The following is a 27538-nucleotide window of genomic DNA, read 5'->3' as shown; positions in this document are numbered from 1 at the left end:
TATTCTAATGTCAGAAATATTTGTAAAACCTAAGGAAGCATCAGGAATGAGTTGCTGGAATGTGCAGATGTGAGACCTACCTAGAGGTTGACCTACCTAGAGGTCTCCCATTTTATAAGAGATCCAGGCTCTAAGTGATTAAGTAAATAGCTAAGTTAGAGGAGGGCTTCTCCAACCTGTGCTGGCCTGGAAACCAAGTAAGAATTTGAGAGCAAGCGTTTAGAAACTTTAATAACAAAATGCTAGACTCATGTTAGGACTGTTGAATCTAATAACAAGAAAAGTTAGGCTTGTATTTTATATTCTTTTCACTTAAAATTCTTTTTTAGTAATTTATTTTTATTTTACAAGTGGCTTGATTCATAATGGATTGGAAATTGTTAAAAAAAAATAATAAAGTAGTTTTTCATCTCAGATAATTAGAGAAGCACTCAGCTCTTTCCATGACCTCCGAAGGGCAGTTCTGAAGGGTCATGTTCCTTCCCACAGAGATGGCAGGTGACCTGTAGGGAGATGGGGACAGAGTCAGGGAGGGAGAGGACAAGGGGCTTCCCCTTTGCCTGTAGTTCCTTTTCCCATTTTGACCCAAGAACACACACATCCCTGGGGAAGCAAACACCAAGAGTAACCAGAGTCGAGACAAAATTGGACGGGAATGCAGTTAGAGAAGAAAAGAGGCCGAGAAGGGCAGGAGTGGCAGGAGAGACCTGGGTTATCACACAGAACTCCTGACTCTTGCAGATCTTCTTCACAGTGGACCTCAGGAGCAGGTGGCAGAAGCAGGTGACAAATAAGGCTTTGAGGGGAGCCACAGCTGGGGTGAAGGCAGATCTGTGAGTCCCACTGAAGAGAGTCACGTATACACGAGATGTTCATCTAACCTAGGACCAGGAGGGGAGAGGCTGGCAGTCATTGCCCTGGAATATGCGAGAATACACTACATATCTCTATGAAACCACTGACTGGAGGAATTGTCCTTCTAGAAAGCAGGGAGAAAAGGGCTGAACATAAGGCAACCTCATTATCTGTCTTAAAACAGGGCGATCAAATAGCTGAGAGGCATCAGGGAGGACCTGTAATGAGGTCTTCACTACCCTATTTCACACCCAGCTCTGCTGTCCCAGCCCTGTTTCTGTTGTAAATCATGATATGAGGTGATCTTGTGGTTCCCAGAGCACATGGAAGAGCCTTCTGCCCTGTTTGCCTTTGGAGCAGTCAGCTCCCTCACTGTTCTATATTCTGGATAGGTGGCAGGACAGGAAGACATCATTTTCTTATTTCAGGACAGGATGACACCTTCCTCTTGTGGCCTCTTTCTGATGTGACTCAGTATGCCCTGGTCACCGTCATTGACATTGAAGTACTTGTTGAATGAGGAGAGAATCAGGTTGGGTGGGTTCAGCCTCTTTCATATGAGAAGAGCTTTTGTATCTTGGCTTTGGAAAAAAAAGAAACACCCAGCCCTCATGTTTTTTTTTTTTTGTTGTTGTTGTTGTTGTTAAATTAGAGGGTGTTTTCTGCCTTATAAATTCTCCTGAAATACTTTTTGGCTTTGATTGGTAATGACGCATGCATATCCAAGTACGCCTGCCGTGTGGCATTATTTCTCGTCTAAAGTGCTGGGGGTTCAGGAAGGGTTGCAGTTAGACCTTGGGTCTTCTGTTGGTGGGCACCACCGCAGGAGGTGGGGCTGCAGCAGGGTGGGCTAGAGTAAAGCAGAAGCAGGGTTATTAACAAAAGTGTGGCTTCCTTTCCCCTTGGAGCAAACCCGAGTTAGTGACAATGCAGTAATAGTCGCCTGCTTTGGGGGATGCTTTGCAAAGTTTGGACTCAATTTCTAGGAGTTTTAGAGAGACTGACAAAGGAGGGCAAGAGTATCATGAATGTCATTCCTAGCTTATGCTTTAGAAACTCTTAAAGCTGTGCCCTGGTAGCTCAGACAGTAAAGAATCTTGCAGTGTGGGAGACCCAGGTTCAATCCCTGGGTTGGGAAGACCCCCCGGGGAAGGGAATGGTTACCTACTCCAGTGTTCTTGCCTGGGAAATCACATGGACAGAGGAGCCTGCGGTTACAAAGAGTCAGACATGACTGAGCGACTAACACTGTTCATAAAGTGCACCTTCTGGGGATGAAGTAACTGATTCTTCTTACCCAGGACACCAGGCTGTGGTTCTAGATCTTTACCTTTCCTAATTTTCCTGCCCTGAAATACCCAGAAATAGCTTGAAATAAACTTGAACCCCCAGTTATTGTACCCACCCCAACAACCCCAACAAATTTATAGCCTGGTTGGTTAGCAAAATTAGCCCAATATGAAACAGGGTTAGCACTAGATGATGGCAAAGATCACAAGTAGTACAGGTATTCCAGAAAGAGGGACTGATGTGAGGAATCAGGGAAGATTCCTGGGAAAGCTGGGCTGGCACTGGTGCTGAGTCCTTCCCTCCTTTGGAATCAGATATAGTTTGAGTCCATGGATTTCCTAGGACTTGTGATGGACGTGTATGTAAGGTTCCCACGTCTAGGCTTCCTGGGAGCTCTGAGTCAGTGCTCAGTGGTGTTGTTCCTTTCCAGCATTTCCATGACTGCAAGGAGTTCCTTCTGGGGTGAATTCCTGGGAATGGCTCACCAACATGAATGGGGAGCTTAGCCGTGCAAGGCTGCTGTTTCTCTCTGTGGGGAGACAGGGCTATAAACAAACCATGAGTCAGTAGCTGCTTTTCCTAACTATGCACCCAGTTTCCTCGACTGGGCTAAGTTATGTCTCTCTTAAACCAGATGCTCCAAGACATAGCTTCTACCAAGAGAGATACTTTGCCCAAGTACTCACTTGGCTAAAACACCAGAGTTCTCAGTATGAGTACTGCTGTCAAGTTCTTGAGCCATTCAGCTTTCCTTCCTAGTCTCTCCTAATTTGTCAGCTTTTCCCAATTTTTCTATACAGAAAACAGTGAAAGTGAAAGTCACTCAGTTGTGTCTGACTCTTTGCCAGCCCATGGACTATACAGTCCATGGAATTCTCCAGGCCAGAATACTGGAGTGGGTAGCCTTTCCCTTCTCCATGGGATCTTCCCAACCCAGGATCAAACCCAGGTCTCCCATAGTGCAGGTGGATTCTTTACCAGCTGAGCTACAAGAGAAGCCCATACACAAAATAGGAAGTTATAAAATCCTAGCTCTGCACTGGACTGCAGTTCATTCTGGAGAAACAGGTTTAGAAATGGGAGGCCTTTAAAATTTTTTATATCAGTAAGAAATCAATCATGGAGAGAGAGAAAATACAGCTTAATGGATAGGAGCAGGGACTCGGTATCCAAACAACCTGAGCTTGCTTCCCTGCTCTGCTGCTTTACTAGTTATGTGACTTTGGGTAAATTATTTCACCACTCTGTGCCTTAGTTTTCTTAAAAGTTAAATGGAGAAACAGCTGTACACATAGGACTGCTGCCATGAATAAATGAATTAAAAATGTATGTAAAGCAGTAAGTGGCAGGTATAAGCAGTAAATATATGTTGGTCATAATTGATATTATATCCTAGTAAAGTGGGGAGAGGGCAGGTTTCAGACCTTGAGGGATGCTGTGCTCTAAAGAAGAGGGTACCAAGAGAGCCAGCAGTCTAGGGGGTTGGTGACAATGGGCAGCATAGAAAAGAATACTCTTAGGAGGATATAGGCCCAAGTGCTAAATCCCAAGGGTATGGCCCAGGTTCAACCATTGATGTTGAAACGGCCGTCAGAGAGCCCTTATAGAATTTGATAGTCTCCCTTCTGGACTCCGGGATGCCTGGATACAGCCTCACTGCCAGCCTGGCTCAAGACTTGTTTTGGTGGAGATAACATGCTAACACAGGTCTAGCCAATAACAGGTCCTTTGTTCTGTCTCCTGGACCTCTGGGTGCCACTGTTTGGACATGTCCAGCTTGGCAGGCAGCTGGCATCTTAAGGATCTAGGCTGTTATCAGATGGACACTCACTAAATAGAGTCACTCCCGGCCTGATGGTGTGTGCTACAGAGCACGTAGGCCCGCATACCTCATATCTCTGCCCAGGCAATTACATCCCAACCACCCTGCCCCATTCCAAGGCAGCCAGAGCCAGCTGGGACACCGAACTTGGGGTAGGAGCCAGGTATTTTTCCTCTATTCATCTGATGATTCCATCAGTATTTTCTTCTAAGCTTGGGCTCTAACTGCAGTGTCCAATGTGGGAAAACAAACCCAAAAATCAGGAACTGAGCTGCATCTGCTCTAGTGCTGCCTTTTGCTCTTCTGAAATGAAGCCAAAAGGCACAGCCTCTGCCCTTCAGAACAGGAAGCTGCTGAAAGCAGTGTGTCCTTTCTCAGTGCTGCCTGCCCTGTGAGTGTATGGAATATACCTCCACGTTAGTGATGAACTGTCTGGTCTGATGTTCAGATCTTGATTCATATATCAGTGTGGGATTCAGAGTTTGAGTAAAATGCATGTCTGGGCCTGTTTCTTGGCCAGGCCCCAGGGTCTTCAGCCCACCCAGCTGGTCCTCAAAGCTGGCCTCTTGCGTCAGAAGTGATCCCACGCACTTCTGATGTCTGATGATTTATGACAACTCACCCCTGTTTGGGAAATCTCCCTGCTAATGTTTTCTTATCTCAGCAGAGAGAAACACGTTTGATTTTTAACAATTGGTATCATTAATTGAACATATGCTATGCCCTAGGTAGCCTTCTATGGGCTTTACATAGTGATTTCTCTCAGTTCCCCCACCAGTGCTCCAATGGAGTAGTATAATCAGCTTTGCCTAGCCCCTGAGAGGAGAAGGCAATGGCACGCCACTCCAGTACTCTTGCCTGGAAAATCCCATGGATGGAGGAGCCTGGTAGGCTGCAGTCCATGGGGTCACTAAGAATTGAGCACGACTGAGCGACTTCACTTTCACTTTTCACTTTCATGCATTGGAGAAGGAAATGGCAACCCACTCCAGTATTCTTGCCTGGAGAACCCCAGGAATGGGGGAGCCTGATGGGCTTCCATCTCTGGGGTTGCACAGAGTCGGACACGACTGAAGCAACTTAGCAATAGCAGCCCCTGAGATGCATTGACATTAGGTAAGTTGCTCAAAGTCACCCAGGGAGGAGGTGGTAACGCCAGTATTTCAATCAAACAGCCTGATCTTCTACCTACTCTGGTGGCTGCTGCTTTGGTGTCTCTTTGCTTCTGCCTCAACAGTGATGAGACCAATGCCTGAGAAGGATCATCCTCATTGTTATCATCAGTCTTACCAGCTCCTGGGGCATAGAAACTTCTCCTGGTTGATGCTCTTGGCTAATTTGCTGCATCCTTGATGTTAGGGATAATAATGCAAATAGTATATTTCTTCACTGATTTCTACTACTTTGTTTCGATAAACATTTAGTGAAATTTACTTTGTGCCAGGTGTTATACTAGATCTGGCAAAGAGGGCCCGTATGAGCTACTTGCTTTTAAAGAATTTTCACTCTAGAAAGATAAATAATCTTCCCAAATTTCCCAGATATCCCACAAGACCTTCTGAGATGGGCGCTGCCTTCCTCTTCAGTATCATTGTTCTCCATTCCCTGCCGCTGTGGCCTTTGGTTTGTTGAGCTTCCTGCCACCTCAGGGCCTTTGCCCGATCTATTCCATCAGCCTGAAATGCTCTACACCTTTACCTAATTAACTCTTCCTCATCCATCATGTCTCCTCTTAAATCATTTGTCTTTAGGGAATTCTCTTTCAAGCCTGGGCTTCCCTGGTGGTTCAGACAGTAAAGAATCCACCTGCAATGGGGGAGAACTGGGTTTGATCCTTGGATTAGGAAGATTCCCTGGAGGAGAGCATGGCTACCCATTCCAGTATTCTTGCCTGAAGAATCCCCATGGACAGAGCAGCCTGGTGGGCTACAGTCTATGGGCTTGCAAAGAGTCGGATACAACTGAGAGACTAAACACAGTACAGTTCTCAAGCCCAAAGATTAGGTCAGGTTCTTCCTGTTACATCTCATTATAGCTCCCTGTGCTTTTAATTTTTGTAATTATTTGATTCACACCAGTTTCTTAAGGGCATCAATAATGCTGTTCTTGCTCACCACTGTATTGGTGGCATACATATAATAAACGCTCACTAGTGGCTCAGGGAGAAGGCAATGGCACCCCACTCCAGTACTATGTATTAATTGAACATATGCTATGCCCCAGGTAGCCTTCTATGGGCTTTATATAGTGATTTTTCTCAGTCCCCCCACCAGCGCTCCAATGGAGTAGTATAATCAGCTTTGCCTAGCCCCGAGAGAAGGCAATGGCACCCCACTCCAGTACTCTTGCCTGGAAAATCCCATGGACGGAGGAGCCTGGTAGGCTGCAGTCCATGAGGTTGCTAAGAGTCAGACACGATTGAAAGATTTCACTTTCACTTTTCACTTTCATGCATTGGAGAAGGAAATGGCAACCCACTCCAGTGTTCTTGCCTGGAGAATCCCAGGGACGGGGGAGCCTGGTGGGCTGCCGTCTATGGGGTCGCACAGAGTCGGACACGACTGAAGCGACTTAGCAGTAGCGGTAGTAGTAGCTCAGCAGTAAAGAATCCGCCTGCTAATGGAGGAGATGCAGAAGTCGCAGGTTTGGTCTCTCAGTCGGGAAGATCCCCTGGAAAAGGAAATGACAGCCCTCTCCAGTTTTCTTGCCTGGGAAATCCCATGGATAGAGGAGCCTGGGTGGACTACAGTCCATGGGCTTGCAAAGAGCTGAACACGACTTAGCGACTGAGCACACAAATATTCAGAAATGAATGAAGGTTATCAATTGTTTATTAAAGCAAAAATTGGGGCATGTTAGTCTCCAGTCCTGTCAGAAGCAGACATCAAGACAGGATTAAATGTGCCAGGATTTTACTGGGGGAAGGAATATGGAAAAAAAAATGGGAGGGAGTCTAGAACCTCATCAGACTGTGATGCAAGTCTGATCCTAGAGAGAAGGGATGTAAAGAGGATGGGGAGGACCATACTGTATGTTCCAGTGCAGGGGAAGTTCAGTGAGGCCGTGGAGGGACTCATTGGTCAGAGGCATGCCCCATACTCTCAGGACAGTGCACACTGACTCATTGGCTGGGAACATCATGGGAGGCGTGGCCTAGCAATGGGGGCGTGGCCGGGTAGCTGCGGGCGTGCAGTTGGTAGCTTACAAACAGAAGATTAATTACCAAAGGTAGGACTTCCTCAGAAGGGTGGGAAATCTTAATTTTGAGGCTCAGCAAGTATTTATTGAACTCATACTATTCTCTGATGCCATGGAAGACACTGTAGGGTTAACTGTACATGACTTCTCCTCTAGATGCTTGTGGCTCAGCTGGTAAAGAATCCGCTTGCACTGCGGGACACTTGGGTTCGATCCCTGGGTTGAGAAGATCCCCTGGAGAAGGGAAAGGCTACCCACTCCAGTATTCTAGCCTAGAGAATCCCATGGACTGTACAGGACTGGGTCGCAAAGAGTCGGACACGACTGAGTGACTTTCACTAGATGCTTATCAGCTCGCTGAGAAATTGGTAAACTCACATGCATTCTTTTGAACCTCAGTGCCATCATTTCTAAAATGAAAATAACTCCTTCTATCTGTGTGACATGTAACAGACTCAGTGGCTTCTGTGAACAGGGTTGGTGCTCACCAGTAAGATTTGAGTATGAGTTTAAAAAGTAACGGTTTGTGTCTTCCCCACTTTTTCAGCTTTCCTAGTCACTTAAGTTGAGCTGATATTTAAGTTTTCGAAGAAACTTTTGGCTGAGGATGTGTGCTTCGCTTGTAATTACTCTCATCAACAGTCCCCTGAGGCTCGTTCTTTAAAAATATTTCAAGTAAAAAGAACCACAGTTTAAATATATGATCAGCACCAAGGGAAGATTTACTATCCAGTTACCACATTTAAAGAAATCCCAGGGGAAAGGCTCAGTGATGTGTGCTTGGCCCAGTGAGCTCACTGCTGGGGTTGGCTTCTTAACTGTTAACCCCAAGGCCATGTTCGGCTTGCTCTGTGTTACAGCACAGGTATTGGGACACTAGTCAGGGTTTTTTATTTCTGTAGATAAAGATCGTGAATCCCTGAGAGAACTGGGGATTTGGAGTGGGGTGGGCCTCTTCCCTTTTCCTCACTGCCAAAGTAAGGGGGTGGTCTGTCTTTGCTTTCCACCCTCAACTCTTTTCTCTGGTATTACTCTTTGAATATACCCTCAACCCCATGCTGCTTTGTGAAGCTAATCTTATTCTAGTTTTACCTGGTGAGTTGGCCTGTTCTAAGAATTGGTTTTAATTCAATCACAATTCGCTAAGTAATTTACTAGTGAATGTGGATATTGTGCCTCAGTATTTTAATGTATAGAATGAAGGGGGTGAACTGGCTAAGGCATAAGACGACATGAAACATAAACTACACTTAAAAAATAATCTGTATCTCAAAGAATCATGGGAATGAAGAGGAAACAGATTTCCAAGGAGGAGGTGAGGAGGCAGCCTTTGATCCAAGACTCTAGGTTAATCAAAGAAAGGGATGAAAGAGATTCCATATTGAGGAAGTAGTATGAGCAACAGTGGGGCGTGTTTGCCATGTTTTAGGGAGACAAGGAGTTTGTAATGGCTGGAAGATTAGGAGGGATCCAAGCATTACTGAGTCTAAGCTCATACATTTCACCACACAACAGGCCAGTAATTGATAGACCACCTTTGGGGACAAGGAATAATGACTTTATTTGGAAGGCCAGCAAAGCAAGGAGATAGTGGGCTTGTGCCCCAAAGAACTATCTTGCCTGAGTTAGAATTTGAATATTGTAAAGCAATTATCCTCCAATTAAAAATATTTTTTAAAAATTAAAAGTTTGAACAAGCAAGAAAAACTGGAACCAACCCTGTATGTCTATCAACGGGTGACTGGATAAACAATGGAATACTGTTTATATACTGTTGATATCATGCAAAAAGATGAATGAACTTCAAAATAATCAGGTTGAGTGAAAGAATCCAGACAAAAAAGGACAAAAAAAGGGTGGGAAGAGGGAGTAAATTAAAATACTTCCTCGTTCAGGTCAGCCTCTGGAAGGGATGTGTTAATTTCTTCCTCCCTGCAGTCATTCAGAGGTGGGCCTGGTCAGGATGTTTCCTCGAAGCTAAGCAAAGGCATTTTAGTTTAATGCTTACTACCTGGGAAGCAGGGTTCCCAGAGATGGGCCATTGTGTACTCTCGTTTAGTCGCTAAGTTGTGTCTGACTCTTTGGGGACCCCAGTGGACTGTAGCCTACCAGGTTTCTCTATCCATGGGATTGTCCAGGCAAGAATACTGGAGTGGGTTTTCATTTCTTTCTCCGGAGGATTGGTGTGACCCGACCCATGCATCAAACACGTGTCTCTTGTGTCTCCTGCATTGGCAGGCAGATTCCTTACCACTGAGCCACCAGGGAAGCCCCCCATTATGTATCATTTAAGCTTACAGGCAAAATCCCTTTAGTGATTAACTTGTAATACTGAATTGAGTACAAAGGTTATTGCCTATTACACAAGGACAGATGAGAAAAGTGGAGTGGTAGGTAACCATGGTGTTCCTTGAAAACCTTGTTCAGGAGCATCGTAGGTCAAGAAGAGCCATTGTTGTTTTATAAGCAGGGGACACAATTTGAGCTGGTTAGGAAACAGTGTCTACGGAAGGACAGAAATGAGACAGGGTGAGCGGTTGCCAGAGTGGTGTAGTCATTTAGGTGAGAGAGAATTGTTTCTGTAGAAATGAATGTAAAGGGCAGATCTAGGAGATGGAAGGTGTGTAGAGTGGAGAAGAGGGCTTTGAAAGTGACCTGAGGTTTCCAGCGTGTGCATACTGCAGGCAGGGGGCTGGGGGAAGAATGCTGCTGAGAAGAACCCAGGAGGAGGGTCTGCTAGGCTGGGAATAGGGATCTTCTCGAGCTCACACTGCATTTGAGGGGCTGGCAGGATGTCCCTTGGGACCTGACAATGGAAAGGCAGATCTGGAGCTCAAGACTGTAGTCAGGGCCCAAGAGGAAGATTTGGGAGTTGTCCTCACAGTGGTCATAGTTGAAATGGCACATTGTTTAGCTTCCTCAGCTACCTAAACAAGGGTTTGGGTTTCTGGCTGTGTGGGTGAAGACAGGTGGATGGGTATTTTCTGGGGCCTGAATGGCTGATCCTGATCCGAACGACACAGTCCTTGGATCCCTGAGATTCCAAGAGAGGAGTAGGCTAATCTTGTCCTCCTCCACTTAGCATAGTTTTGCCTCTTCTCCCTCAGTTGTCCAGCTTCTCAGTCTGCAAACAACAGCTGGAGAGGGTGAGTAAGGGTCAATTCAACAGCTGTGTGCTGGAAACCAAGCAGGCGTCTAGGATGAAGACACTGTTGGGCCACAGCTGCTGCGGAGATGAGCGTGCACGTGTGTGTGTGTGTGTGTGTGTGAGAGAGAGAGAGAGAGAAAGAGAGAGAGAAACTCATGGCAGGGTGTGGGTCAAAATTGCTGGCTGTCTCTCTCTCTTTTTTAAACAGACATAATTCACTTTATTTTTCTTGTGTTAAACTCTGGAGTCTGCACAGAAGCGCTAGTGTGAGTCTTTACAAGATGGTCAGTGAACTCTGGACAGGGAAACTTGGCAAACGCCATCTCTTTCCAGAGATCAGCGGTGAGACAGCTGTGGGTCTTGGAGCTGGCAGCTGCCCTGGCCCCCCTTTCAAGGGCCTGGGCTTCTCCAGGCCCTCCCACAGCATCATCCATCATTTGATGTTTTCTAGAAGAAGCACTGGCCAACTTTTTAAAGTAAATTAAATATTAAATATTCTTTTAAAAGTTTTAATGCTGTACCAAAGATGACTTCACTTCCTATTTTAGTACAAATCCTGGTGACTAGAACTTTCAGGGTCCCCCACTTGCGGGTGACCCAGTTGCTGGCACACCGTGGCCACAGTGGCAGTGGAGGGTGTTGGGAGAGTCTAGGCTCTGCTGGAAACCGCCTTCAGGCTGCTGCCTCAGGGAGAAGCACAGGAATCTGGAAATACGTGAATGGATTAAAAGTTCAAGAGGAGGCTGATGTCCCCAATCCCAGTGGAAGAGAGGCCTTTTCCTGGAAAGTGATTAGGGATTTGGGTGTGTGGTTTTGTTCTGGGACAAACAAAAGTCTTGAGCTGGATATCTGTTTCTAATCATAATTTGGATTACCCCACATACTAACCAAATGTTTGTCTGAGGAGACCAATCCTCAGGCCCCAGAGAGCAAGACAAATCTCCACCCATGAGTCAGGAAACCCCTGGCTAAGTAGGCTCTTTCTAACTGCTGCCTCTCCCTGCTGGGAAAGGGCTGGAAGGAACTCTTTCTTGTATCTGGGCTTCTTCAGCCTCCTGCTGTCCCCTATGGTCACTGTTGGTTCTCTAAAAAGCAACTACTCCCCACCCCCAGGACATCGGACAATGTTTGGTCACTTTGGGTTGTCCCACCCGAGAGTTGGTGCTAATGGCGTCAAAGGTCAGTGATGGTGCTAAACATCCCCCAATGCATGTGACAGCTAATGGTCATCTGGCCCCAAGTCTCAGTTGTGCCCTGCAGGATAGCCAGCTCTAAAACTGTGCCCTCCCCAGTGATGTTTGTTTCCAAGCAAGCCTTCTAGTAGGTAGATGCTGGTAAACCAATATCTCCTTTGCCAATTTCCCTGCTATAAATATTCTCACCATATTTGATATCAAGCTACCGTGGTGATGTCCTTAACGTGGAGTTGGGAAGAGGTGCACAGAACTGGCTCTTATCAGCCACCGCAAGCCAGCTCCATTCACTCACTAAGGTCCATTTATTCTCAAACCTCAGGAAGAACAAGCAAACCAGTACTCTTTCCTGAGAGTGTTGCTTTCAGAGTTATGCTGAACCATATTGGAGCCTTCATCATCATCTAGTCGCTCAGTCATGTCCGGCTCTTTGCAACCCCACGGTCCACTAGGCTCCTCTTTCCATGGGATTGTGCCAGCAAGAATACTGGAGTGGGCTGCCAGTTTCTTCTCCAGGGGATTGTCCCAACCCTGGAATCAAGCATGGGTCTCCCACATTGCAGGCAGACTCTTTACCATCTGAGCCACCAGTTCAGTTCAGTTCAGTCACTCAGTCATGTCCAACTCTTTGCATCCCCATGGACTGCAGCACACCAGGCCTCGCTGTCCATCACCAACTCCTGGAGTTTACCCAAACTCATGTCTGTTGAGTCGGTGATGCCAACCAACCATCTCATTTTCTGTTGTCCCCTTCTCCTCCTGCCTTCAATCTTTCCCAGCATTAGAGTCTTTTCAAATGAGTCAACTCTTTGCATCAGGTGGCCAAAGTATTGGAGTTACAGCTTCAACATCAGTGAAGCTAAAACTTCCAATGAACACTCAGGACTGATCTTTAGGATGGACCAGTTGGATTTCCTTGAAGTCCAAGGGTCTCTGAAGAGTCGTCTTCAACACCACAGTTCAAAAGCATCAATTCTTAGGCACTCAGCTTTCTTTATAGTCCAACTCTCACATCCATACATGACTACTGGAAAAACCATAGCCTTGACTAGATGGACCTTTGTTGGCAAAGTAATGTCTCTGCTTTTGAATATGCTGTCTAGGTTGGTCATAATTTTCCTTCCAAGGAGTAAGTATCTTTTAATTTCATGGCTGCAGTCACCATCTGCAGTGATTTTGGAGCCCTAAAAAATAAAGTCTGCCACTGTTTCCCAATCTACTTGAAGGACCGGATTACTATGATTTTAGTATTCTGAATGTTGAACTTTAAGCCAACTTTTTCACTCTCCTCTTTCACTTTCATCAAGAGGCTTTTAGCTCCTCTTCACTTTCTGCCATAAGGGTGGTGTCCTCTGCATATCTGAGGTTATTGATATTTCTCCTGGCAATCTTGATTCCAGCTTGTGCTTCATCCAGCCCAGCATTTCTCATGATGTACTCTGCATAGAAGTTAAATAAACAGGGTGACATTATACAGTACTATTTGGAACCAGTCTGTTGTTCCATGTCCAGTTCTAACTGTTGCTTCCTGACCTGCATACAGGTTTCTCAAGGGGCAGATCAGGTGGTCTGGTATTCCCATCTCTTTCAGAATTTTCTACAGTTTAGTGTGATCCACAGTCAAAGGCTTTGGCATAGTCAATAAAGCAGAAATAGATGTTTTTCTGAAACACTCTTGCTTTTTTTATGATCCAGCAGATGTTGGCAGTTTGATCTCTGGTTCCTCTGCCTTTTCTAAATCCAGCTTGAACATCTGGAAGTACATGGTTCATGTATTGCTGAAGCCTGGCTTGGAGAATTTTGAGCATTACTTTACTAGCGTGTGAGATGAGTGCAATTGTGTGGTAGTTCGAGCATTCTTTGGCATTGCCTTTCTTTGGGATTGGAATGAAAACTGACCTTTTTCAGTCCTGTGGCCACTGCTGAGTTTTCCAAATTTGCTGGCATATTGAGTGCAGCACTTTCACAGCATCATCTTTTAGGATTTGAAATAGCTCAACTGGAATGCCATCACCTCCACTAGCTTTGTTCGTAGTGATGCCTCCTAAGGTCTATTTGACTTCACATTCCAGAATGTCTGGCTTTAGGTGAGTGATCACATGATCATGATTATCTGGGTCGTGAAGATCTTTTTTGGATAGTTCTTCTGTGTATTCTTGCTACCTCTTCTTAATATCTTCTGCTTCTGTTAGGTCCATACCATTTTTGTCCTTTATTGTGCCCATCTTTGCATGAAATGTTCCCTTGGTATCTCTAATTTTCTTGAAGAGATCTCTAGTCTTTCCCTTTCTATTGTTTTCCTCTATTTCTTTGCACTGATCACTGAGGAAAGCTTTCTTATCTCTCCTTGCTATTCTTTGGAACTCTGCATTCAGATAGGTATATCTTTCCTCTTCTCCTTTGCTTTTTGCTTCTCTTCTTTTCACAGCTATTTGTAAGGCCTCCTCAGACAGCCATTTTGCCTTTTTGCATTTCTTTTTCTTGGGGATGGTCTTGATCCCCGACTCCTCTACCATGTCATGAACCTTCGTCCACAGTTCATCAGGCACTCCGTCTATCAGATCCACTCCTTTAAATCTATTTCTCACTTCCACTGTTTTCATGAAGACCCACAAGACCTTTTAGAACTAACACCCAAAAAAGATGTCCTTTTCTGAGCCACCAGGGAAGACCAAAAAGAAAAAATCACTTTTCCCAATCATGTCTTCTCCTTTGTTGAAGAAAATGGCAATCCACTCCAGTATTCTTGCCTAGAAAATCCCATGGACAGAGGAGACTGGTGGGCTACAGTCATAGGGTTGCAAGGAGTCAGATACCACTAAAGTGATTTTGGAGAATCATGTCTTCATTTAACATTTTGAAATTTTGTTCATTGTGGATTTTTTTCATTTATTTTGACTTTTAAAAATACTGCATTAGATTTTATTTTATCTTTATTGCCCCTCTTCCTTCTTATTTTTGTTCTTCCTCTTTTCTTTTTCCTCTGCTCCACAACCACCCCCCCTCCCCTTTTTTCTGTTTTTTTTTTTTTTGTTTGTTTGTTTTTTTGCTATTTATTAGAGAAGGAAATGACAACCCACTCCATTATTCTTGCCTGGAGAATCAATGGATGGAGGAGTCTGGTAGGCTACAGCCCAGGAGGTCGCAAAGAGTTGGACATGACTGAGCAACTTCACTTTCACTTTTCACTTTCATAGCAGAATGGTTAAGCTGCCAGAGTCACATCATATAGGTTTAAAGTAGCAAACTGCTGTGTCACTTAATAGCCGTGTGACTCTGAGCAAGTACCTGACATATAAGTACTTGCTATTTTAATATATATATACTTTTTTGGCTAATATAGAATATATATGCATATAATATAGAATGCTATGCTAAGCTGCTTCAGTCGTGTCCAGCTCTTTGCAACCCCATGGACTGTAGCCCAGCAGGCTCCTTTGTCCATGGGATTCTTCAGGCAAGAATACTGGAGTAGATTAGTATTTCCTACTCCAATAATATAGAATATATATGTATATATAAGATATATGTATATATAATATATATGTATACACCCACATGCATATATATACATACTTTTGTTGCTATTCATTCACTAAGTTGTGGCCAACTCTTTGTGATCCCATGGACTGCAGCATACTAGGCTTCCCTGTCCTTCACCATCTCCCAGAGTTTTCTCAAACTCATGTCTATTGAGTCAGTAATGCCATCCAACCATCTCATCTTCTGCCACTTCCTTCTCCTCTTGTCCTCAATCTTTCCCAGCATCAGGGTCTTTTCCAGTGAGTCGGCTCTTCACATCAGGTGGCCAAAGTATTGGAGTTTCAGCTTCAGCATAAGTCTTTCCATTGAACATTCAGGGCTGATTTCCTTTAGGATGAACTGGCTTGATCTCCTTACTGTACAAGGGACTCTCAAGAGTATTCTCCAGCACCACAGTGCAAAATCATCAATTCTTTGGTGCTCAGCCTTCACTGTGGTCTTTCTCTCACATCCATACATGACTACTGGACCTTTTTCAGCAAAGTGATGTCTCTGATTTTTAATACACTGTCTAGGTTTATCATGGCTTTCCTCCCAAGGAGCAAGCATCTTCTAATTTTGTGGTTGCGGTTACCATCCACAGTGATTTTGGAGCCCCCCCAAAATAAAATCTATCACTGTTTCCATTTCCACCCCTCATTTTCCATAAAGTGATGGGACTGGATGCCATGATCTTAGTTTTCTGAATGTTGAGTTTTAAGCCAACTTTTTCACTCTTCTATTTCATCCTGATCAAGAGGCTCTTTAGTTCCTCTTCAGTTTCTGCCATTGAAGTGGTGTCATCTGCATATCTGAGGTTGTTGGTATTTCTCCTGACAATCTTGATTCCAGCTTGTGAGTCATCCAGCCTGGTATTTTGCATGATGTACTCCACATGTAAATTGAACTAGCAGGGTGGCAAGATACAACTTTGATGTACTCCTTTCCCAATTGGGAACCAGTTGGTTGTTCCATGGCCAGTTCTAACTGTTGGATTTTGACCTGCATCCATATATATTTGAGGATTTTGTGTTGGGTAGTTTGCTAATCATTTTGTATATGTTATCTAATTTAACCTATACACATGGATGTACACAGAGAACATGAGGTTTTTGAATGAGGAAAATGAGGCCCAAAGAGGTTAAATGGCATGCTCTAATTCCTGTAGCTAACCAATAGTAGGGCTGGAATACATACTCAGGCTTGTCTGAGTCTAGATCCTGCCCCTTATGCCTCACACTGTACACATTTGGGGGAGTCAAGTCCATGCACGGCTTTCTCATGGACAGTGAGACTGTTCTGCTTTAGGGCCCGTGTCCCTGTGAAAGTCTCAAGGAACCTCTAATGAACTTCTGTGAGCCACACCCAGACATCACACCCAGGCCCAGGGTTCTGATCCAGGCTGGTGCCCACTATCACAAGGCCAAGCTAGAAAATCTGGGATTAATTAGGGGAATTTATGCTTCCTGAGGAGAGTTGTTGAGAAGAGATGAAATCTGTTTGCTGATGTCTTTTTTTTCTTTTTAAAAATTCTATTTTTGTATAGTTGTTAAGGGTCATGCTCCATTTACAGTTATTACAAAATATTGGCTCCATTGCCCATGTCGTATAATCCACCCATGAACATGTCTTATACCCAGTAGTCTGCACCTCCCACTTCCCCCTATATTGCAGAAATGGGAGAGAAGTGGTGTAGAGGCTCTGGAAGATCCACAGTTGCTCACATATTCTTCCACTGAATTAAAGATCTTACTTAGAAGATGTGAGATCTGTCATTAAGTAGCTGCATGGACAGCCCTGGAGTTGTGTGACAGGTGATCCTGCTTCTTGCAGGCTCCTGAAGCCCTTTGGGTCTCAAAACAAACAAGGATGCTGAGTTAGATTTCTCTCTGATGCAAACCCTGAATGATGTTGCTTTTCTTTTAGGGAGTCCTCACCAGACTGGGAAGGCAAGGAGAAGCACACCCTGACTGTGGCCCACACCTACGGGGGCTATTGTTCACAACAGGTGGGCTGACAAGTGCTCTTCATGATAGTCTCCACTAGACCTGCCTGTTATGCTCCTTTGTGACTTCCTATACTTTTCTAGAAATCTCAACTCTGCAATAATGCAGCTCTTTGCCTGATTGTTTCTCATTTGCCCTCCAGACTGTAGCTTCAAGAGAGCAGGGCCCTTGTTTACTTTGTTCATTACTTTGTCTCCAGCATGAAGCCTGGTACACATTAGGTTAGCAGTGTGTTAGTAGGTTGAATGAATGGAAGAAAAACAATGAGACATAATGCATATCCAGATGGTTGGAGGGACATCCAGAAGAACTCGAGTCAGGCCTGGCAAGGTCTCATCAGAGTCCCACTCCCCTTCGTTGAAAGATGGAGGGTGGGGATTCTTTTTTTTTTTTAAGTTTGTTTATTATTTTTATTTTTTGTTGCACCGGCTCTTTATTGCTGAAAGGGTTTTCTCTAGTTGTGGCGAGTGGGGGCTACTCTTCGTTGGGATGTGCTGACTTCTCATGGCTTCTCTTGTTGCAGAGTATAGGCTCTAGGCACTTGAGCTTCAATAGTTGCAGTAGTTTGTTCTTAGTACTTAGTCTCAGTAGTTGCAGTGTGTGGCTCTAGCGCGCAGGGCCTTTGGTGGCTGTGGCTCCTGGGCTCTATAGCACAAGCTTAGCAGTTGTGGCGCATGGGCTTAGCTGCTCCACAGGATGTGGAATCTTCCCAGGCCAGGGATTGAACCCATGTCCCATGCATTGGCAGACAGATTCTTACCCACTGCACCACCAGGGAAGTCTGAGGGCAGGGATTCTAATATGATGCCTAAAGCAGGGTGGGAATAACTTTAAATCAAGACTTTGCTAGAAAGAGAACTAAGAAATAACAGGTGATGAAACCCTAAATCTTATAGATCACAGCTGAAGAAATAAAAATCTGCTTTCTAGATTATTCTGCTCACTGTAGAGAACAATAAGCTATATAATGCTTCTTAAGAAAGGTGATGTGAAGTTGTGGGCCTCAAGGGGCTTTCCTGGCCCTGTGGTCTGCCGCACAAGAAGTACAGCTCCATCTTTCAGGGACCACCTTGGACTAGCCTGGAGCTGCCCCTTAGGCCAGGTGGAGCTTCTGGGGCTGGATGTTAGATTTGGGAGTGGGGCTCTAAAAGGAAGCCCACAGTGAATATTGAGACAGCAGCAGTCTCAGGTTATTCCCAGGCCTTAACTTAACGCATCAGATAGGGGAGCTAAGCAAGTTAGGCTAAAACTCAGGCTGTTGGTTGTCCATATCCATTAGGACAATGACCATGATGAGTCTGTAATTCATTCTCAAGAGCCAAACAAGTTGCATTCACTTTGAAAGTAGCCAACTTTGAAGAACCAATTCACCCAATTCTGAAATGCACAGTTTTCTATATGGAGACAGCACCTTACTTCAGGACCACACAGTCAGCTGGGAGATGAGAAAAGGATGAAGTGAAGTCAGGATTTTGTGAAGTCAGGATATGGGGTGACTCAGAGGAGACATATTAATAAAAGGAGACAGGGAACTTCACAAAAGGAAATGAATTCTCCTTTGATTAATGATGTGCAGAAAACTTGACGTCATTATTAACGCTTATAGTACACAGATGACAGGGGCCCACCCTATTGTGAGCAGAGGACAGGATGTGAATAATTCGATAGCTTTGTCACCATTTAGAAAAAGTCTCTCTGCACATGCATATGTGTGTATGTGTTTGGATTGATAATTTCAAGAGACGTGGTGGTTGTTTAGGGAATAAGACAGAATTGTTGTGTTTCTACTTTCAGCTCTTAGGAAAGTACATAAGAAATTCATAGCTGTTTGAAAAGTGATTTGAGATCCTCTGATGAAAGGTAATGAGAAGTCAGAGACATCAGTCTTGGAGTGTGAAGACAGCATGTGATTTTATGTTGGAGTGGTGCTAGACTATCTAGAATATGTTCCTCTCTTACCTCTCCAACAAACAAGAAAATGGGTATTGGAAGAGGAGGGAGCAGGGCTGGAAGGAAGAGGCGACGTTCAGCAAAACCCGCAGTATTTTATATTAACCAAGAGGAAGACAGCCTGGGGACCCAGGAGGGACCGGGGTCTGCCTTCATGCCCTAGGGCAGTTTGCCTTCTTGCAGTCTGAACTCTGTTACCTTTTAGGGTGGTCTGTTTGGTCAAGTTTTCCCAAATGATGTAATATCTGCTGTCTTGTCACAGTGAAAACCACCTTTTGCTTTTCAAGAGAGCATTGTTTTCTGTTGCATTAATATTTGGGTGACAGTCATCTGTCATTAAAACCTTTATTATTCTCTACATTTACAAATCTGCTTTTCTTAGAACATCTTTTCTTCAGCAAAGACTTAAGAGGAAGGTGCTCTGTCTACCATCCAGGATCTAGCTAGAGTGAGGCCTCCTGGTAGACGGGGGCCATCTCTGACCACAGGTGCCAGAGGCAGCTGAATGGTCTGGTCAAAACTCAGCTCCAGAAGGGGCTCCAGTTCTGGATCTGCTGCCCCTATTCACAGGATTTTAGACAAGTTATCCAACCCCTCGGAGTTACAATTTCCTCATTTGTGAAATAGAATAAGAAAGATCTACCTTTTGGGGTTATTGCGAGCATTTAAAGAATAGTTATGTATGGCCCATAATAGGCCTAGTAGATAGGAAGCACCAAATAAGTGTTTGCTGCTGCTGCTTCTACTGCTACTACTACTATTATTATTTCCTGAGAATTTCTAGGCTGGTTTAGAGAAAATTATTGAGAGTATTATTTCCATCATTATTACAGTCTCCAAAAGAAACTAAGGATTTGAAGGACAATGCTCGGGTAGATTAAATTATTTTTGGTATTCTCCCTCTTCTATTCTTTTCTTCTGGCTCTTCCAGATTTCTGACACATTGCCATGTGTCTGATCATTATCATGGCTTAAGGTTTTAGTGATGTGTTAAAAATATCCGCTATGAGTGTAAGCTGGGCTTCCCAGGTGGCTCAGATGGTAAAGAGTCTGCCTGCAATGTGGGAGACCCGGGTTTGATCCCTGGGTTAGGAAGATCCTTGGAGAAGTAAATGGGAACCCACTCCACTGTTCTTGCTTGGAAAATTCCATGGATGGAGGAGCCTGGCAGGCTACAGTCCATGGGGTAGCAAAGAGTCTGACACGACTGAGCAACTTCACTTTCACTTCCTTTCTTTCATGAGTATAAGCTACTGAAGGTACACATACCTACTAGGATGAATTCATGCTTTCAAAGTAGGCTGGAAACTTGACACTTTTCTGAAAGATAAAGCAATAAACCCTATAGACTTCTAGAACTTTAAAGCTAGACTGCAGGGGCCATCAAGTTTAAGACCCTAGTAGGCAAATGATTCACCCTTGGAGACAGGCATGGTTGGTTATTGGCAGAGCGTGGTTAGAGTCTCGGGTCAAGTTAGTCAGTTGAATACTATGAACATGTGAAACATGGTGTGACTTCTTATAACGCTGCTTCTTCTGAACTGCACGGTGGCAGCATGCCATCCGTGTCCAGAAAAGGGTCTTATCAGATTGCCTATAAACTCTATGCACTGAAAGGGGTGTCGCTGAGGACATCATCCTGATCCTGTTTATGAAGACACCTGAGGGGCCATATCTTTCAAGTACCAGAAATAGCTGGTGCTCCTGGGACAACTGTTTTCATCTGATGAATGCCCAGAAGTTTTTATGTGATTGTTATCTTGTGATCAGTGCTTTTTGCATTGACTAGGAATGCTCAGGGAGAAGGCAATGGCACCCCACTCCAGTACTTTAGCCTGGAAAATCCCATGGACTGAGGAGCCTGGTAGGCTGCAGCCCATGGGGTCGCTGAGTCAGACACCACTAAGCGACTTCACTTCCACTTTTCACTTTCATGCATTGGAGAAGGAAATGGCAACCCACTCCAGGGTTCTTGCCTGGAGAATCTCAGGAACGGGGGAGTCTGGTGGGCTGCCAACTGTGCGGTCGCTCAGAGTCGGACACGACTGAAGCGACTTAGCAGCAGCAGCAGCAGGAATGCTCAGGAGCAAATTTACATTCTATCTCTGTGAATAGGACCAGTAGCTACTACAAATTACAGATGTTCATTATAGCTGAAAACTTTGCAGGCAGCTTTTCTAAGCAGTGTTCCGCTGCTCACTGACATTCTCTGACACTGTGGATATTTCCTGGAGGGAAGAGGAGTTTTGGAGTCCTTCGTGTCATATACTTTATCTCCTTCTTGGATATTCATGATGTATATATTGGTATCTGATAAGTTCTGATAAGTCTGGCAAGTCTTATAAGTCTGACAATTTAGAATCAAAACAAAAAGAGCTTTTTAAAGCTTTGTTTGGTCCTATAGTTATAAAACTTATTTGATCACAGAATCTTAAAAAAAAATTACCTCAGAAGTCTCTAATTTTATAGGAAACACTTTTGGGAGAATACTGTCTTCAGTAATCTGTAATCAAACCCTGTTTATTGGATTCATGTAAGTACATGAGTTGTCTCTTGACAGGGCAAAACATGATTCTTTCTACTTCTGCAAAGCAAAGAGTCCAGTTGTGTATATTGGACCACATGACTGCTGAGGTCCCTTTGAGCTCTAAGGTTTGTTAATTCTTGATTTTTAAAATGAAGAAAAGTGTCTCAAGAATATCTGCTCATAGAATTAAGAATTTAACTTTATGAACGTGAAGACTAAAATTAGTAATTAAAATAGTGTATGAAACATTTCTGGTGCTGTTTACTCATGTCTAATCTAAAAGATTGCTTTAAAAATCATGTTTATAAAAACAGCTCCCAGGAGAGTTTACAAAGATACACATTTCCTTTGAAAAGCCTCTGAGTCAAAAGAAGTAGGATTTCCATTTGAACTCCTGTTTGGGTATAGAATTTATAACCTGCTTCCTGCTTTGATAAAGGCTTTTTCCCAATGGGGTTGATGCAGCTCCATGGTGTATCTCCAGGGGGTTGTGCAACTAGATTTACTCCTGAAGCACGTAGCCCATTCAGAGACTGTGCTGTTAGTTTACGAGGCACTTTTGGCATTAAAACCCTTCCCCTCCACACTCCCTGTTAAAACTCAACAAACAGAAGCCAACAGCAAGGTCCTCAAGCCCCTGCCATATTTGTATTACTTGGGTGGGAGCCTAGACTTGCCTTAGACAACACACCTAGCTTCTGGAATTGTTCCATCCCCTTGACCACTGAGCCAGACCCAAGGGGAAATAGCAAGGCAAAATCACCTTCAAAGAGATGGACTGCAGGCAGCAAGGATAGGTCCTCAAGCCTGGGTCTTAGCTTGGCATCCAGCTTTCTCGAGCAGCATGGTCCTGGATATGGCACCATAACTCCAGCAGCTTTCATTGTCCTCCTCTCTGTGTATACCTATGGAAGGGTGCGATTTCATTATTTCTCTGGACCACTTGCCCCTCTGAATGTATTTCTGAGTTTTTCTCCTGTTTGACTATGCCTACTATGTGTCAGGTACTACATCACAATAACACATATTCCCTTGTCCTTCCCCTTGAGGAACTCGTAGTGTTGAAGAGCAGATGGCACCAGGAAAAAATTTTCATCCAACGTGACAGAGACTCCAAATGAGTTGTGTATAAAGACCAATGAGGAAGTGATGGAGGTGACATGTGAGTCAGGTCTTAGAAAATGTGTTGGACACTGATTTTGCCACTAATAGAATTCCTTTTTCTGAGTAATGGCAACCAGCCTGCTAAAGGGGGAAGTGTAAACTAAGAACTTGTTTTGGATTTACTCAGTAGACTAGCTGACTGAACCTATTAGGCAAAGTCTAGACTCTGACTTCAAGCAATTCAGTGAATATTCAGGCCTTAAGCATTTCAGTTATTGGAGGAAGAGACCATCTGGAAAGTGGACTCTCTGGAACTCACTCTCAAGTTTCCTGTTGTAGAAATGTTCTAGGGATAGTTTTGATTTGTGGAACGCCTGGAATTAACTTTGCTTTATGTTTAATAATGCCTAGTTTCCCAGTCTCATGGCAGACAGAAAATAAATGGCATGTTTAAATTGCTATGTAGGTGAAAAGAAAGACCACTACTGAAGAATGGGTTTTAATTTAAATTTCAGAGGACATTTTACAAAGTACATGAACTTAACAGGTAAGTGCGCTCCTTGAGTTTGCTGATCTGGAGATAACTGACACTGGAAGGTGGGTAGCAGCAGATCCAGTGCTGGGCAGAATTTTGTGGATCTTTTTCAAGTTGCCTTTATGAGGAAAAGTCATGGGTGTCAACCATGTGACATAATATCCATCCCTTCCCTGGCCATACAAATAGTTTTCTAATTTGATGTTGTAGAAAATGTTTCACTGTAAAAATACTCCTTTTCTTTAGATTTAGCACTTAAGATGTCCCCCAAGCCCCTCTTCCCAAAATTCATTCTAATTGTGAATTTTGACTGTCTGTGTTTATTATATTTATACCAGATAGGATCTTTGTCTTCTCTTCTGCCATGGGTTGAGACAGTATTCATCCAGCTGGCTTTCCAGACTCCAAAGTTAAATGGTACCCTTCACCACGTGGGACTGGCTTAGCATTTGAAAGCAGCACTTATGTTTCAGATTTTAATTCGAAACTGAAGGTGTGCTATTTCTAGACTTGAGTCTTGCTTCCCACTATTTGTTATCATATACTTCCTCTTGGCATTTCAATGGGTACCTGTGACTCCTGCTGGACTTCAAACTCCTTAAAAACAAGGAATTTGTTCTTGTTGTTCAGTCACTCAGTTGTGTCTGACTTTTGCAATTCCATGCAAAAAGTCTGCAGCACAGCAGGCTTCCCTGTCCTTTACTACCTCCCAGGGTTTGCTCAAACATGTCCGTTGGAGAAGACTCTTGAGAGTCCCTAGGGTTGCAAGGAGATCAAACCAGTCAATCCCAAAGGAAATCAATCCTGAATATTCATTGGAAGGACTGGTATGGAAGCTCCAATACTTTGGCCACCTGATGTGAAGAGTCGACTCATTAGAAAAGACCCTGATGCTGGGAAAGATTGAGGGCAGGAGGAGAAGGGGATGACGGAGGATGAGATGGTTGGATGGCATCACCGATTCAGTGGACATGAGTTTGAGTAAGCTCCAGGAGATGGTGAAGGACAGGGAAGCCTGGCATGTTGCAGTCCATGGGATCGCAGAGAGTTGGACATGACTGAGTGACTGAACAACAACATATCCATTGAGTCAGTGATGCCATCCAACCATCTCATCCTCTGTTGCCCCATTCTCCTCCTGCCCTCAATCTTTCCCAGCATCAGGGTTTTTTTCCAATGAGTTAAGAACAGGAAGGGGTTTCATTTATCTTTATATTCTATAGTTCATACATAAAAGTGATGCTTAAGAAGTATTTATCAAACAGATATATTTATCCTAAAAGTTCATCAATTGAACCATCCCATGTAGGCAAGAGGTAAAAAAGAAAGTACTGTGTATACACGTCTCAGAACTTCACTTTTCCTAATAACTTAAAAAGGGGGGCAGGTAAAGGAATCTCCTGATAAATAAATGTGAGTACCTCCCCAGCATGATCCAAGGATCCTGATTTACTTTGTGCTCAAATGGGACTTTCTGCTTTAGGATCATGTATGTGTGGATCATATATGGTATCAAGAAGGATGCCGTGTGAGCCGTGAAGTGGAAGTCTTCCCTCTCTGGAAGGGCCGAGGCAAACCTGTTTCGTGTTTCCTGTCTGAGGTCCCAGTAACACACTAGCTACCATTTCCTTGGCATCTGCTGCTGCTGCTAAGTTGCTTCAGTCGTGTCTGACTCTGTGCGACCCCATAGACAGCAGCCCACCAGGCTCCGCCCTCCCTGGGATTCTCCAGGCAAGAACACTGGAGTGGGTTGCCATTTCCTTCTCCAGTGCATGAATGTGAAAGTGAAAGTGAAGTCGCTCAGTCATGCCCGACTCTTAGCGACCCCATGGACTGCAGCCTACCAGGCTCCTTCGTCCATGGGATTTTCCAGGCAAGAGTACTGGAATGGGGTGCCATTGCCTTCTCCTCCTTGGCATCTTCCCTGTGCCAAAAATTCAAGCATATGATCTCATTTAATCCTCACAAGGATTCCAGGGCTTAGAGGGGTTAAATGGCTTCCCCATGGACCCATAGATAAACATGTCGAAAACCAGACCTATGAGCAAGCCTCCCCCAGGTTGGCATTCTCCCAGCACTCCCTGTCTTGGTGAGTGAAAATTTTAGCATCCAGTTCCTCCAGTGAGAAATCCTCTCTCGATAACCCAGCTTCCAGGTCTTGTGGAGATCGTGTGCACCCGTGGACTTCCTGTTGACTTCCATTCCAGCCCAGCCACCATCTGCCCTCTGTGGACAGCTTAGAAGCCTCCCCAGTGGTCTAAAGTAGACCTCCTCAAATCTAGTCCCAATGCTAAGCTTAAGTGGTCTTCTCAAAAGTCATATATTATCATGTGATTTTTTTGATTAAAAATCCTCCAGTGCTACTTCTGTTCACTGTTAGAGACCAGGGTCCTTAACAAGGCTCACCATGCCCTCCCTGCCTGGCCCCATGTGGCAGCCCAGTCTCCTCATTTTCTGGACCTCGAGCCAGCCAGCTGTTCCCTCAGCCTGGAATATTCTTACCATCTCTTTCAGAGCCTAGGTTGATACCCACTCAGCTGACAAAGCTCAGCTCAATAGCGTCTTCTTCAAGGGTCTTGTGTGTACTTTTTTGGCATTGTATGCTTATCCTCCATAGTGTTCATCTTATATTTATTTGCTTTATTATTGGATTGATACCTGGTTGTCTCATGAGCCTGTAAGGTGCATGAGGGCAGGGGCCATGTCTGTTTGCATTCACCAAATCTTAGTTCAGAACCTGAAGACAGCAAACAGTTGATGAATATTTGTTGCATGAATTAATGCACTAACAGCCAGCAAGTGACAGAACTGAGATTTCAACTCAAAAGCTCAGTGTCTCCTGTCTTTAGCGTGTGGCTAGAACTCTAAATGATCAGGTGTGGGGACAGAGGAGGGTTGAGATTGGGAATCTGGCTCACTCTTCCCTCTGGGACAGGAAGGGGTTGACAGTTGAGCTTGTGGTCACTGAAGATTCACTGGGCTCCTGCCCCATTCCAGGTACTTTGTTCATTCTCAAATTTAATCCCTCTTAACAGTCCCTCAGGAGGTTAAGTAACTTGCCAAGTCACCCAGAAGTCAAGCTGGAAGCCTAGATTCAAGCCTGGGCCCTTTGGCCCGCCACCCATGCTTGTAACCCTTTGCTAACTGTCCCTACCTTGTTCCTTGTTTTACCCCCTCACTGTGGGTCCCTATCTGATCTTCGGTTCTGTTCCTTTTCTTGTAAATTTGTACTCATTTCTTCTTTAACTTATCACCTGTCTCTCTTCCCTTCCCTGACTCCTTTTCTCCATTCCTCCATCTTCCCTTCCCCCACTCCCTCCTAATTCTATTAGAGATGAGAACCATGACGTTACTTACCTGAAATTTATATTTCAGGAGGCTGTCAGCAACCAGAAGTCCTGCAAACTAGGCAACTTGGTAGAACAAAATGGAGATGAGAATTATAAATGTCTATGCTTGTGTCTCTTCTTACTCTTATGATTGGTTAGCTTTCAGTTTTAAAATCACTTCTGATTTTGAGCTTTGAATTTGGCCTACTAACGGTAGTAAAAGCAGTACAAAGAAAGGGAACAAAACTTCACAACTGCATTTTTCTTCCCTATGAGAAGGCCACTATAAACTGTGGAGATGCTTCTTAAATAAAATTAGATTCTGCCACTGCCTGCTGTTTCCCTCTGCATTTCATTTCTTTTCTCTGAATCACTGAGCCTCTCTTGGGACGCTAGGTAATCCGAAGAAACAATGGAGTGTTTGGGCACCTCGGGTTCTACGGAGAGCTAAGGCACATTGATTTGCATTTCTAGGTCAGGCGTAATTTCGCTTTCACTTAACCCTTGTACTGACCCTTGTTTTTCAGCACTTTGGCTCTTTCCGCCATCCGTTTGAGAGCATTCAGTTTCCTCAACCCACAGATAGTAAGTGTCCCCTGGCAACCAAAAGCTTGCAAACTGCCCCCAACTCCCCTCTTCAGTGTTGCCAGCATCACTATGGTCTTTTCTGTGAGGAACTGGCCAGTATTTTAGATGTCTCTGAATGCAAATTTTATTCACATTTAAGAAGGTAGGTTTTTTTTTGGTGTTAATGGAAGATGAAGTAAACATTAGAAATTGCATTATTCAGTTGTGTATGTATCTGCCCAAGTTTTGCACCTCTTTGTGGTTGTAAATCCTTGATGTAATGGATGCCATCTCTCTCGGCATGAGTCATACTGGGTATGAGTCATTCTATGAAGACCCACAGTGTGTCAGAAAGAGGGACATGATGTATATTTAGGACTTTAAAATAAGGCTATTCTGCTGTCTTATTCATAGTGTAGTTTCTGATAAGAGGGAGCAAAGACACCAACAAGATTTAATTACTTGCACTGTGGCAGGAACACATCATTAGTT

General features: G+C 44.2%; 2 long non-coding RNA genes across 2 annotated transcripts in view; one reads left to right on the top strand and one right to left on the bottom strand.

Moving 5' to 3' along the window:
- Nucleotides 1-17039, top strand: part of LOC105603181 (uncharacterized) — a 346432-nt gene extending 329393 nt beyond the window's left edge. Inside the window, exon 3 of the long non-coding RNA XR_006056864.2 lies at nucleotides 16955-17039. This is a non-coding gene — a long non-coding RNA (uncharacterized LOC105603181). The remainder of the gene's footprint in view (nucleotides 1-16954) is intronic.
- Nucleotides 285-26902, bottom strand: LOC105603182 (uncharacterized). Its single transcript, XR_001022190.5, has 3 exons — nucleotides 26508-26902; nucleotides 22275-22416; nucleotides 285-503 (listed from the first exon to the last, which is right to left on the bottom strand). It is a non-coding gene; the product is annotated as an uncharacterized LOC105603182 (long non-coding RNA).
- Between the last annotated feature and the right edge of the window lie 636 nt (nucleotides 26903-27538).

The sequence above is a fragment of the Ovis aries genome, chromosome 18 (genome assembly GCF_016772045.2).
Source record: "Ovis aries strain OAR_USU_Benz2616 breed Rambouillet chromosome 18, ARS-UI_Ramb_v3.0, whole genome shotgun sequence".
Classification (NCBI taxonomy): domain Eukaryota; kingdom Metazoa; phylum Chordata; class Mammalia; order Artiodactyla; family Bovidae; genus Ovis; species Ovis aries.
Note: the sequence above shows the minus strand (reverse complement) of the source record. Positions and strands in the feature narration are given on the sequence as shown.